We start from the raw sequence: 13881 nt of genomic DNA on the forward strand, positions 1-13881 counted from the left end.
TGACTGAGAGCAGCAAGGCAAATGATGAGGGAAAATCATAAATTTTTCTATGACCGGAAAATCAAACTAAGAAAGGAAAAAAATAATATGCCCGCTTTGTGGTAGGCCTTTCCCAATGTGCAATGTGCATCTGTATGGTACATTAACCAGGCCTCCTCAAACAGGAGGATGTAATCAACCTTTAAGAAAAATGGCTGCTTTATTCAGACACCAACGTTGTAGTTTTAAGGTTATTTTAATTTCTTTTTCATCCCATACAGGGAGCTGTACTGACCAAAACATCTTTGATCAACTTTATGTAGAATGCTAACCTGTCAATATAACACAGAAATTCTTTGTCTCAGAAATGTATAAAATTGCATGTCTAACCCCTGACCAATGGAACAGTTCTCAGAGCTTCTCCAAATCTGTTCCCTGGGTTATTATCCTCCGTTTGACTCAAATAAAATTCTCTTTTCTTTCTTCTTAGCTTGACTGTTATTTGATTTTCCACCAACACACAAAAGAATAGTTACTATCTGATTCCATTTATATGAAGTTCAAAACCAAATTAATCAATGATGACAGATATCAGGAAGTGGTTGCTTCTAGGGGGATATGGTAAAAATTGACCAGAAAGGGGCACCAGAGAACTTTCTGGAGTTATAGAAATGTCCTATATCTTATTTTGAGTGATATACATACATGCAATTTAAAAAATTTTTTGAATTAACTCAAGACCTGTGCATTCTGTTACACGTAAACTCCACCTCAAAATAAAAACACATTTTCTGTCATTTCTTCAGATTTAAGAAAAATAAGAGCTATTCTTCCTTTTTTCCGCAAATAAATAAATAAATAAATAAATTCAATTCTAAATGTAAATTTTTTACTTAGGATGTTTCTGATGATCGTCAAGCCCTTATCTCCCTATTGAGTGACACTTCAATAGGCCCAATTGTCTATTAGTAACTTCTTGGAATATATCCTAGGCACCTCAAACTCAGTATGTCCAAAACTGAATCTACTTAATGTTAAATATTATGGTAGGAGACATAACATTTTAAAAGACATTAATAAATTATATTCAACTCTTTCAAATTTAACTTTCTTATAAAAAAAACAAAGTACTATGCAAGAATCTGGGAATTTACTGTAAAATCTCAGATGATACTTATACACACTGCTTTATTATTATTATTTTTTTTTTTTTTTTTTTTTTTTTTTTTTTTGCGGTACACGGGCCTCTCACTGTTGTGGCCTCTCCCATTGCGGAGAACAGGCTCCGGACGCGCAGGCTCAGCGGCCATGGCTCATGGGCCCAGCCGCTCCGCGGCATGTGGGATCCTCCCGAACCGGGGCACGAACCTGTGTCCCCTGCATCGGCAGGCGGACTCTGAACCGCTGCACCACCAGGGAAGCCCCGACAATGCTTTATTGAGTAAACCACATAACATTTTCTAAAAAGGACATTCGTACTCTTCACTTGAAAATGGCAACAATTCCAAATTCTCATTCAAGTTCTTTGAAAATTAATCCAAGTTATACAGTGGTAGTAAGATATGTAGTATTTTCATACAATGGAAATTACTTGGCAATAAAAAGGAACAGTCTACTGATAAATGCAAAACATGTGAATTTCACAGACCCTATGCTTAGTGCAAGAAAATAGACACAAATTATTACATGCTATCAATTCTATCTATATGAATTTCTAGTATAGGCAAAACTAATCAAAGGTGGCAAAAAAAAAAAATCAGAAGAATGATTGCCTTGAAAGTCTGTGGAGTTGATTGAGAAGGTGCTTAAAAGTACTTTCTGAAGTGATAGTAGTATTCTATATGTTGATGGGGTTTGAATTACACAGGTGTATGCATTTGTCAAAAGTCCATAAATGTACATTTTGGATTTCTCCATCTCAGTGTAGTAAATTTTATATTTAAAAACACTATGAACACAAAATAGTATGTATTCCTTTTTATTACTAAGAAATTCTATTTCTTAAATGTAAAAAAAGATGAATTTGGATTACATCAAAAACCTTCTTAATACCTCTTTAATTATTGCTTGTATGTATAAGGAAGTTCTCTTTGTTATTTTTATTTTATTGCATGCATTTTTACCTCTGGCATACCCTGTGGAGAAAAGGCACTAAAAGGTGGAACATCTGAAACATTTTCATATCCTGGAGAAGGTGGTTCAAATAATGATGTGTTGAAAATCTAGAGAAACAAAATATAATAATCAGAGGCAAATCAGGTAAAGTTTCATTACTATAACCAAACAAGGAAATGTGTACTATCTCTTTCTGTCAGTAGATGGTTAATGAAGCCTTTGGTATTTTAAAGATACAGATCAAAGAGCCAGCACTGTGCTAGAGGCTATGAGGATTTCATGAGATGAATAAACTTAGAGACCCTTAGAGGATGTATAAGCACTAGCTTTTGATTTAGAAGGAAAACTTTAATTCCCAAATAAAAATAACAGCGTACAATATTCTTAGTCACTTATAAAAATGCTAAGATAATTACTTGGGAGCAAATTAATGTTAAATTCACTTTGAACCAAATATAATATAATCTTTTAAGTGTATCACTGACATTGCTAAGTAGGAATCAATTGTTTTTTTAAGGTTCCAAACCACTACCTCTAAAAGAGAGCTCCAAGCTACAGGAAGAAGAAACTGACAGAATTCCAAAGGGAAATAAAAATAATCCACCACTATAGTGAGATAATCTAACATTCCTTTCCCAGCAATTAATAAAGACTGCAGACAAAATAAGACTACATCAAGGATAAAGGCGATTTTAGCCAAACGATTAACAAACTTGAGCTAATGAACAAATATAAGATCATTAAACTCAACAACTGAATACATTTTTTTCAAATAAACACAGAACATTTATAAAAGCTGACCGCATAATAGGCTATAAAGGAAGCCTCAACAATTGCCAAATGACTAGTGTCATACAAACCACATTATCTGATCACAATGTAGTTAAGTTAGAAAATCAGATCAAACCGATAGTGGAATAACTTTTAAATTTGGAATTTAAAAAATACCCATAAATAGCTCCAAGGCTCAAAGATGAAAACATAGAAATTAGAAAATATTAAGATATTAATGATAACTAAAACAATTCTCCAAACTTGTGAGATCTAGTTCAAGTGGCTCTTAGAAGGAAATTTATGGTTTTAAATACTCATATTAGAAAAGAAGAAAGCTTGAACATCAATAAATTAAGTATTCAACTGAAAACGTTACAAAGAACCGCAAAATAGACACCAGGAAGGTAAAAGAGGAAATTATATTAAGTAAGAACAGAATTAATGAAACATAAAACATACATACAAGAAATGATTGCCAAAGCTGAAGGGGTATTCTTTGAAAATACAAGTAAAATTGACATATCTCTGTCAATGTCAATAAGAAAAAAATATAAGGTAAGCACAAATAAATAATATTAAGAGTTAAAAAAAGTCATATCTATAGATGTCACACAGATTCAAAAAGGTAATAAGAAAATACTAGGAAGAACTATGCCAATAATTGAAAACTTAGATGAAATGGAAAAATGCATTTTAAAAAATTTATTAAAACTGACATAAGGATGCATTTTTTAAAATCTAAATAGTCCTATAACAATTAAAAAAATTGAATCAGTACTTTAAAATCTCCCACAAAACAAAGTATCAAAACCAACTGGTTTTCCTTTGAGATTGAAAGATGAAAGTAAAAGATTGTTTAAGTGTAACACAAACTATTTCAGAGATTAAAAACTCAGCTCATTTTATAAGGCAGGTCTAATCTAGAAATTATACCCCAATAGGCAAATTGCAGAAATACAGGCCAAACATGCTATGAATATAAACTGAATATATATAGATATATGAGTTGAAAACTCTACTACTGACCAATATTACAAATTTCAAAAATGTAACATTAGTCTAATATTAGAATATCATTTAATATAATTATCATTGTGAAAAAGAAAAATTATACGCTCATCTCAAAAGATATCCAAAAAAAAGAAAAAAAGTCCTGATAAAATTCAACATAAATCCATGACAAAAAGTCTTAGTAAACTTGGAAAGGAAGTGAATTAACGTAACCTGATACAAATATCAAAATTAAGGTGAAACATTAAAAACATTCAAGTCAAGGACACCTGCTATCACCACTCATTTTTCATGTTAAACTATAAGTCCTGGTCCGTGCAGTAATGCAAAGGGTTGTGGGAGATGGGGAGTGACTCTGAGCTGACATTATATTGTACTGACTAGAGCACCAGTTACCTACTTCTGATGCTGACAGAACCTAAAATGAAACCAAATCAACTACTACTCTTCAAAAATTCCCATATCTTCCATCTTTCCCATAATTTTTCTGTGGTCCACACAGGGTACAAATGCAGCTGAGTCACTGGGAAAGATTATAAGAAAAACTATACTAAAGTGCAATAAAAATCCATCTAAAGAAAAAGTCACCCCATCAGCAAGTCTTTCAGCCAAGGAAGTACTCATCAAGCTTATCTCACTTCATTTGCCTTTACGGTAATCTTCAATTTTACAACACCACTGAGCAGGTGGATTTTACATCAGGTTTATGAGTTATTGTAACAACTAGGAAAAGTTTCTTAAGGTGACGGAAAAGAGTCTTTTGGGTGACTTTATCAAAGGTAGACAATACACCAGTGAGCGCTGCTCACTATCCAAAATTCACTAATATAGCCTCAAATTATGTATTCTGAGTATAACTAAAATAATTTTGGTTTACAAATTTCTATTTACATTTTGTGACATAAAAAAGGCAATATATATATATAGTTCAATCCATATGGCACGTTATCCTTACGTAAACAAAGATACAATAATGCATATAGTATTAAAAATATTTCTTGCAGAATCTATAAAATGCTAATCATATTTGTTGCCTGTGGGAAGGGGAACTCTTCTGTGTCGTGCAGGAAAGTAAAAGTTTGCAGTTTACCACATAGCTTGGCTATGAATAGTCACAATAATTAAACTGGGAGATGGGGACACAGTAAAAGAGCATTTGTAGTTGGGGTGAGAATAGAGCTGAACTGTCACAAAGTCAAAAGATAATGCCTGAATCTGAAACACAAGCAATGCAAGCATGTCATTTAAAGAAACAGAAGTAAATACCAAAACAATCAACTCAGTGTTGAACAGTGATTGCCTCAGGGAAGGGGGATATAGAGGGGCCCTTTGGAGAACTGTGTGATTCTTTATGTGCAGGTAAAACTTGGGTAAAAATAAAAATGATTTAATGATATAACTTCCAAAAAACTTAATAAGCTTTTGGCAGCTAACACCATTCAGGAAAATCTCCAAAATGAAACGTCTATGAGATAGGTTTATATTAAGTGACAGGTTTTAGAAATTTCATAAGTGCTTATAATAGCAAAAAGAAACAATGAAATGAAATAAAAGCAAAGGTACAGTCAAAATTGGAAGTGAAGAGGAAGGAAAAAAGAAGAGAATTGAGAGTTTGCTATTTTCCTCATTGCACACAATTGCCAAATTTGATAGATCAAATTTGGTTTAAGTATGTGTATTTTTTTAACACCACCAATATTTTACTACATCATTAAATAATCTTCCTAAATATACATTTAAAGACCCCTTAATACTTAATTATATAGATATGCCCCCGCTTATTTAATAAAGTTTATGGGCCCATAGGAAGTATATCAGTATTCCCCATACCTACCTTAAAAATATTTTTAAAATTTTGAAATAGTTTGATAATATTTTTAAGAGTTAAACTGTATTAACTACTATAATTGAAAATAGGGAATATGGAAACTTTCAACTCATATTAGGAAATTTAGCATGGGATTACATCACTGACTGTAAAACAACATATTAATTATTAAGAAGAGGCTGATTCTTCAGTCAATAAGGGGAGGTGATTAAAAATTTATATATACTTAAATCACAGGACATTTTTAGTTGACTGATCAAACTGGACATATCTGAAGCTATATGCAATTTAGAAGGCCCAGCTAACCATAGGACTGAAAGAAGCTATCCAGAGTAAAAGGGGCTACTTTAAAATGGTAGCTGTAAGGCAAATAGGGATGAATATTGAGTTATATTTTATGAGATTTCATATTGAATATATATCATGATAAGAAATACCTCAATTACTTGTATTATCTTCTTTCCCAAGTGCCCTAACTAGCAAAGAAGATTGTAAATTCTTTAGTGTAGATATAATTCTATAGTATTTCTCTCCAAATTCTCCTCCTTCCAAATGACCACACCGAACTTCTGGGCACAGAGCGGAACACATGATCATATGAGATTTAATCATTAAGTACCAATAAAAACCTGCTAGCTCAAACAGCACTTCTCTGAATTTTCTAGCATCTTCAAAGCTATGCATGATCTTTTATAGTCCGAACCTTTCAAAAATGTATCAATTTAGTTGCTTAGAAGTTTACTAATATATCATATTTTATATTAGTGTACAATACTAAAACATAGAAAATAGCAAATGTCATCAAACATCAATTTTTCAGAATCTTTCCAACATCACATAAATTCAAACATCATAAGAAAGAGTTGGTACCAGTCATAAGATTATAAAAGGCATCCTTCACAAGTGTCAATATTGATTTCTATCAGTATTTGGACATGGTAGAGGACATTCTTTCACATAAGGTATTTCAAAATAGTAGACCGGGGGGCTTATTTTTTCTTTCTTTCTTTTTACCTCATTTCCATCTTCATCAATTATTCAGATGTAGTTGGGATGAGTCTTATTTGGATAGGACAACAGGACATCATAATGGGATAATTCAACAGAATTCAGGCCAAATTCTTTCCACTGAGATCGAATTTGCTTTGCAAGCTGAAAGTTTTGTTCTGTTCCAGCTAAATGTGGTATCCGTGTAAAATTACTGTTGAACAAAAATTTAAAATGGTTAGAAATTTTTAGTCAGACTTTATCTTAAATCAACAACCAAATAAGGCTGATTTACATTAAAAAATACTTTGACGTATTATACATTAAAAAAGCAAAGTGGGGGCTTCCCTGGTGGCGCAGTGGTTGAGAGTCCGCCTGTCGATGCAGGGGACACGGGTTCGTGCCCTGGTTCGGGAAGATCCCACGTGCCACGGAGCGGCTGGGCCCGTGAACCATGGCCGCTGAGCCTGGCGTGCAGAGCCTGTGCTCCGCAACAGGAGAGGCCACAACACTGAGAGGCCTGCATAAGGCAAAAAAAAAAAAAAAAAATGTAACTGGCACTATTATTGCATGAAATAGATTTTCAAGTGTGTTTTGAAATTTTCATGCTCTAATTTATACTCATTCAAGAGAAAAATTAGAAAAACTGATCTTTGTAGAGAATTGTTACACACAATCCTGTAGATGTACCTCTACATATCAGATGAGGAAAGTGTTATATTCTTTCTTAAGAAAGAATGCATCTTTGAACTTTCATGGAATTATCTGTTTACTTCACCTTGTAAAATATAATTGGAAGATAAAAATATTTTCATCCAAAGATCAAGCTGTGACATGCCAAGAACTACTGATAATTACATTTATTTTTAAATACTGAAAGTTATAGCCAAGTGAGAAACCTTTTCATTAGCAACCATTTGAAAGTGCCTTCTTTAAGGAGTAATCTGAACATACTTACACAAGCTCAAACTGAATCTTTTGTACTCCATTCACCATATATACTTATTAAGTAGGTATAATACTTAAAATCAACAATGAGAATTAGTCTGACCACAAATATCTTTAACAAATAAACTATGTGGCTAAAAGATTAGCTACCACAGATACTTTCATGAATAGATTTCTCATTTAATATGTCCAGATACTGGTGCTTTTGTTTGTTTTAAATTTCTCTCTCTTGGAAATTTGTTGTTTCCTTGAAGATTCAGTTCATTGGTATTTTCAAACCCCTTCAAGAAAAAACAAAAAATCCCATATGACCAAGCATCGTGTATCATGATAAGACACTGATTTATTTCTAGCTCATGAACTTCTTGAACTTCATGAATTTCTGGTTCTAAATATGTAGATTTCTCTAAACTCAACACACTTCCATCCTGATGGTGATTTAAAAATAACTAATAGCCAACATGGCTATGATGATCCCAATTTCAAATGTTTGATTCTATTGTGTATCTTTAAAAAAAAAAAGAGGAGGGGGATTCTGGTGATTAATTTAATAATTATATTAAAATCATTTACATTGTATTTACAAAAATAGTATTAAAATTCTCATTCAATAATTTTTTTCTTTTTCCCAGTACGCGGGCCTCTCACTGTTGTGGCCTCTCCTGTTGCGGAGCACAGGCTCTGGACGCGCAGGCTCAGGGGCCATGGCTCACGGGCCCAGCCACTCCGCAGCATATGGGATCCTCCCAGTCCGGGGCACGAACCCATGTCCCCTGCCTTGGCAGGTGAACTCTCAACCACTGCGCCACCAGGGAAGCCCTCATTCAATAAATTTGTAGGGGCTTAAAACCTTACATGGGATTTCTAATGTGTATTTACAAAATAAAGTAATGGAAATAACACAATTTTAAGAGCCAGCTGAGGAGTCTGTATATCACTTCATCAATGGATACCTGCAAAGAAAACAGAAAATAGCCAACAAGTTGCTATTTTCTTCCATATTACACACATCCAAACTGTAACAGAACTAGATGCAGATTATGCATATTTCCTGAAGTCACAGCTAGAACTCTATTCTTACATGAGAGAAGAATTGTTATGGGAGTCTTGAACCTGCTCACACACACACAGAGGAGATCATTATTAGACTTTATTATTGAAACTGAGTCCCCCTAAAACCGAGCTCCCCTGCCAAGTTGATGATTAACCTCTCTAGCCAAAGCTTTATTCTCTTTCTCATTCTGCCCCTGGTCCTCTCAGGATTAAGAAGTATCAGAGAAAAGGGGGGACTGAAACCAAGCAGTACCCTGCAGGCCCCTCCCAGGTACAAGAGCCCCTCAGTGTCCCCCGTTTCTTTTTTGTAGTAAAAGGCCTTAGTCTTCTAGGCCTTCCATGGGCTCCAAAGAGCAGACTCAAGCAGTTACTAATTAGGGAAGTGAGGGAATAGAGAAACAAAGGAAAAGCGGTCAAGCAAGAAAGTAATGATAGCTTAAACAGTATAACAACCTGATGCACATCTTTGGGCTGTTCTGCAGAAACTAAGAACCCCACCCAGGTGGAGGATGCTGACTACATGCGGACCACAATCACACAGACCCTAGACTAGTTGGAACCAGAAGGCTGATGATTCAGATTTCCAAAACATCACCCTGTTACCTCACCACCAACCAATCAGAAGAAAGTCCATGAGCTGCAACCCTCACCCCAAATGTTGCCTTTAAAAACCCTCCCCTTTAGATAGCTAGGAAGGAGTCCCATAGCACAGGGAGATCAGCTGGGTGCTTTGTGACCAGCTAGAAGGGTGGGATAGGGAGGGTGGGAGGGAGGGAGACACAAGAGGGAAGATATAAGGGGATATATGTATATGTATATGTATAAGTGATTCACTTCGCTATAGAGCAGATACTAACACACCATTGTAAAGCAATTATACTCCAATAAAAATGTAAAAAAAAAATCAAAGGGGAAAATTATTTTAGGATCATCTAAAGTATCTTGCCTATAAAAATAAAGGAGAGGCCTTCCCTGGTGGCACAGTGGTTGAGAGTCCGCCTGCCGATGCAGGGGACACAGGTTCGTGCCCCGGTCCGGGAAGATCCCACATGCCGCGGAGCGGCTGGGCCCGCGAGCCATGGCCGCTGAGCCTGCGCATCCAGAGCCTGTGCTCCACAATGGGAGAGGCCACAACAGTGAGAGGCCCGCGTACCGCAAAAAATAAATAAATTTTAAAAAAAAGGAGAGAAGGAATTATATATAATGCTTTAAAAACAAAACAAAACAAAACCCTCCCCTGAAAGCCACCTGGGATTTCTGGTCGTTGGAGCATAACCTGTCTTTTCTCCCTATTTGACGCCCTACAGTAAATGCTGGACTCCTTCACCTCAACCTGGTGTCAGTAGACTGGCTTTGCTGCACAGCAGGCTAGCAGACCCAAGTTTGGTTAGGTAACATTGTGAGTGAAATTCCTGGTAAAAGTTTTGTCATTACCCACCAAGATGCAATGGTGTTCTATGATCAGGTTTAGAACCCACTCATTTGGAGCAAAGTTAATCCTGAAAATGATGAGTAAGAAAAAAGATTTGTTTCCAAGGATAAATAAATCAACTGGCCACAAAATCAGTGTATTACAGGTTTTGCCACTAACTTGTGTAATCCTGGCCATGTCTTCAATTTCTCATCTATACATGGGGAGAATATTGCTACCTCACTAATTCACAAAGATTTGAGGCTCAATTAGACAACTGCTAAGAAACAGAAGTTCGTTTTTTTTTTTGTTTTCATCAATTGAGAAGTGTGTCACACTGTCTTGATTCTATTAGAATATCCAGTTATTTTCTAATAAGAAGAATAATTTACAAATTATCCAAACTAGCCAACAACATGTATTAACAAAACAAATAGGCTCATACATCTCTGTCTGGCTAGAAAAGTTTATATATGTTCCAAGTATCATTATGTTATCTCAATTAATAAAGGGAGCTATTGGTATTCCTGTTTTCATACATTGCATCTGGTTTACAAATGCACAGTGCTTGGAGAAGTTAGATGACCTAAAGACAGCCAGTGAAAGATGCAACTGGTATTCAAATGTAGATCAGTGAAAGCTAAGACATTCTTCTGAAATAATCTTGTCTTTCAAAACTGGGTGGAGAAGGAAATTCCCTCTAAAGACATGCAAAATAGTGAACAGATCTCAGAATTTAACTAGATGTTACAAAACGAAAGGGAAAACATAGGACAACCTTGCACCCCAAGGGAGACTGAAAAGGCAGCCCCTACTTAACCCCACCCCCAGCCACTATTGAGGGTCAGGTGACGTAGAAGTAGTAGAGGATTTTTAGTAGTAAAGCAAAGGATTAGAAAGGGGAACAAGACAGAGGATCTGAGGCTTTAATGACCCCTAACCTAAGGGTCTAAATCGACTGAAAGCACTCTGAGGGACAAATGGCAAATTGGAATTCTGGAGAGTCCAGGAGGCTTCTGGAGGTTCTGTGGTCCTTGGAGGGGTGAGTGGGGGGTTCTGTTAATCTCTTTCTTTTGTTTGTTAATGATGAAAACCCTTGAGTTCTAAACAGTTAGAGGAGCTTGGTCAAGGCTACGGAGAATAAGCAAGAAGCTGACGGCCCAGAAAGTGAGCTAGAGGCAGGCATTCATTTTATTTCCTTGCTGGTCACTCCATCTCACAGGTTAGAAAAGGAAAAATGAAGCAGAGGCAGCACCCCTGTCTAGGAGTGAAGATTATATCTCGCCAGACTTCCACTTTTATTATAGCTATTATACATAATTATAGTAAAAGAAGTGCAAGAGGCAGAAGGATTTCCACAAAATTTAAGCTTCTGGATCTCTCACTTGACATGGCCCTTCCAAAGACTTGATAGGTGCCCTAGCAAATTTTATTCATAGTTTTAATTCTATCGTAATTAAATAGACATATGTGTTTGTATGACTATGTGTAGGTACATCTACACATATATATATTTACTTGACTGTTTTTACATAAAATTATAACTTGTATTCACTAAGGAGTCCTTTAATCGTTATCAGGACTTCAAGTATGTCACTTTGAAAGAGCTAAGTATTCCAATCAATTATTCAATAAAAGTGTTTTATTTTTAGTTGCCTTGCAAATACTTTTTATATTTACTCATTTACCTCTTTTTCCCTACACCAGGGATAGCTATTTCAGGAAACAGGGAGCTGGTGTTTACACTAGGTCACATATATGCTCTCTAATTTCATGCTCATCAGAACAATATCACTATCCCCATTTTATAGAGGTGAAAATAATGGCTCAGGAAGGTTTAAGTATTCACTCAAAGTTACTTTAATATCAGTGGGCGAAGATGGAATTTAAACTTGCGTATGTCTGACTTCGAAGTCCAAAATTTATTCTTTTGACTAAAATAGACTATCTTCCTCTGAAACAGGAGTCAGCAAACTATGTTTCACTGACCAAATCCAGCTCACTTCCTTTCTTTGTACAGCCCACAAGCTAAGAATGGTTATCACATTTTAAATAGGTGAAAAAAATCAAGAGGAATAATATTTTGTGACATATCATTTATATGAAATTTAAATTTCACTGCCTACAAATAAAGTTGTATCGAAACTGTCACACTTATTCAACTACGTATTTACTATCACTTTTTGGTGCTACAATAGCAGAGCTGAGTAGTTGGGACAGAGATCAGCTGGCCTACAAAAGCTGGACCTTTACAGAAAAAGTCTGCTGACACCTGCTTTAAAACATCTATCATGATAAAGTTCAGCTGAAGGTACAATCCTCTCCAGATGAAACATGATACAAGATCTTCAGTAATAAAACCTTTTTAAAAAGTCAGTTTCTGTTTATGAAATATTGGATCAAAACTTCTAAGCAGAATAATAAACGTTTAAGTATATGCTTACTACAGGAACGTCTTCATGTTCTCTGCTTTCAACTCATCCAAAAATGCTTTCTTCACATTATGCTGTGGAATGTTAGTAGCTTCACTGGAGGATTTTATCAACCATGCTGTACAATACCAACAAATATAGGAATGAGATATGAGCTTATAGACAGGGCCTATCTTTCCTTATTATTGTATTTATCATATATAAAACATCAATGACCTCTGGTATTAACTGAGATTTTCTGAAGTTTCATTGCTCTTGCCTACTTCCATTGGAAAAAAAATCATGCAGACAGACTTAATTACAAATCAGTTGCAACGTATTTTTTAATCCAATTTCAATAAGTATTGCTGTTATTCTAAGAAACGTTTTATGAAATTAGCACTAAAATTGAAGATGGTTCAACTGATGGGAAAAATGAAGGCAAAGAGATCCACCTTGTTTCTCCTTAAAGCTTCTATCCCCAGTGACGATGCCTCTGCTGACCCAGAATAAGCATTTAGTAAATGTTTGTAATGAATTAATTATGAGTATATTTCAAGTACATAAATTATCTCAAAGAGTTGAAGGCAATTCAGACTTGTAATTTGTTCTGGTTCTGAAACTAAAGCAAAATATGCTTAAATATTTTGTGCTTGCAGTTGAAGTAGGCTTCAAAAGTTCAACTTCAGAGAGCTACAGTGAAACTCCAATTCACCCAACATCTCTGCAAGACACACAGTGAACACAGAGACTAGAGCAATGGTTAGCCAGATCGCGTAGAGCCATTAGCTCTGATAGTTGGCTTCGTGACATAGTTTATTTAGATAAATGATATGATCTGTGCATAAAATGGTTACCTAAATCACCCAGCTAGCTTTCATGGAGCTTTCCAGTTATTAATCACATACACGTTACACACATGCATATATACACGCATATTGAAATAAATGGTTGGCAGCAAATGGAAATACAGTTCCACCACTATGTAAAATAAAGGGACTTGGATTAGACTGTAGGATAAGGGCACTCGGAGGATGAAATGCTTGAATCGAGATCTAAAAAATGAGCTGGATAAAGAGGACGGAGGCCTGTGGGAGGGAGGGAGCAGAGAATCCTAGGAAAAAAATTAACAAACATTAATAAAGAACCCACAGCCATTGAGCAGTGAATATAAGGATGGGGCTGAGGGCAATACTGGGACGAATAAAATGCTTTTAAAAGATGCAGAAGATCTTAATCCTCATGCTACCCTTGCCCACGTTGTACAGCTGAGAAAACTGAAACTCAAGTAGAAGTGTGCCCTTAACGAGCACACTTATCTAAGCCCCACAATAACCCTAATATCCACACGCTAGTTATGAGCA

General features: G+C 35.5%; 1 long non-coding RNA gene across 1 annotated transcript; it reads right to left on the bottom strand.

Moving 5' to 3' along the window:
- Positions 1 to 1405: 1405 nt before the first annotated feature.
- LOC115801912 (uncharacterized) lies at positions 1406 to 12949 on the bottom strand. The gene is made up of 3 exons (XR_016393903.1): positions 12551 to 12949; positions 6722 to 6908; positions 1406 to 2201 (listed from the first exon to the last, which is right to left on the bottom strand). It is a non-coding gene; the product is annotated as an uncharacterized LOC115801912 (long non-coding RNA).
- Between the last annotated feature and the right edge of the window lie 932 nt (positions 12950 to 13881).

This window comes from Delphinapterus leucas, chromosome 7, assembly GCF_059928025.1.
Source record: "Delphinapterus leucas isolate spDelLeu-1000000601 "Yukka" chromosome 7, BTC_Dleu_Yukka2, whole genome shotgun sequence".
Classification (NCBI taxonomy): Eukaryota; Metazoa; Chordata; class Mammalia; order Artiodactyla; family Monodontidae; genus Delphinapterus; species Delphinapterus leucas.